This window comes from Dipodomys ordii, unplaced genomic scaffold, assembly GCF_000151885.1.
Source record: "Dipodomys ordii isolate 6190 unplaced genomic scaffold, Dord_2.0 Scaffold26, whole genome shotgun sequence".
Classification (NCBI taxonomy): domain Eukaryota; kingdom Metazoa; phylum Chordata; class Mammalia; order Rodentia; family Heteromyidae; genus Dipodomys; species Dipodomys ordii.
Window position 1 is genome coordinate 12,717,076 of NW_012267242.1, and position 898 is coordinate 12,717,973.

Below are 898 nucleotides of genomic sequence, written 5' to 3' on the forward strand. Positions count from 1 at the left end.
TCCTCTCCCAGACCCAACGAACCTCGCTTACTTCCTTGTTCGCTCACCTAGAAGATGGTTGGCTATTCAGACTGGGAACAGTTCATAGGCATCTCAGGGAAGTCTGACCTTGTCGGTGCATCTTTTGCACGATTGAATTCACTATGCAGTTTAGATAAGTAGAGGGTTCCACACACACACACACACACACACACACACACACATCAGGAGTGTTATGACTGAGTGACTAGAGATATTCCCAGGGAGTCAGGACTATCTATGTATTTGGTCACACTGAAAATGCCAAACAAGTGGAGATTATTGCCAAGTAAATGAGCAAGGGATTATTGGTGATTATAGCCAAGGTACTATTGCCAACCCTTCTTTCAAACTTTTTTTTTCTTTCTATTTTGTCAGTTGTGGGGCTTGCGCATTCCCTGAGCTCTTTTGCTCAAGGCTACTGTTCTACCACATTGAGACACAGCTCCACTTCCCATTTTCTAGTGCTCAACCGGAGCAAAGAGTCTCACAAATTTTTCTGCCCAAGTTTTGTACCACGGTCTTCAGCTCTCAGCCTCCTGAGTAGCTAGGATTACAGGTGTGAGCGACTAGGCTCGGGGTTTCTTGACATTAGTTAAAAAGATAAAAACCCACCAAACTGAACTATTGCAATTAAAAAATTGCCCTGGGCAGTTGCCTGTGTGCAGTTGCAATAGAGTTTGGGGTTGTATTAAGAAGCAGAAACTTGTGGTTCTAATCCTAGGTCTATAACTTCATTGGGCAAGGCCTCCAGTCCCACCCCTCTGTGCTTCCATTTCCTTATTTATAAGCAGGTCATGTTGCCTTTTCTAGTTCTTAAGATTGTTATGAGGGGCTGGGAAGGTGGCTCAGTGGTAGAGTGCTTGCTTTGCATGCATGA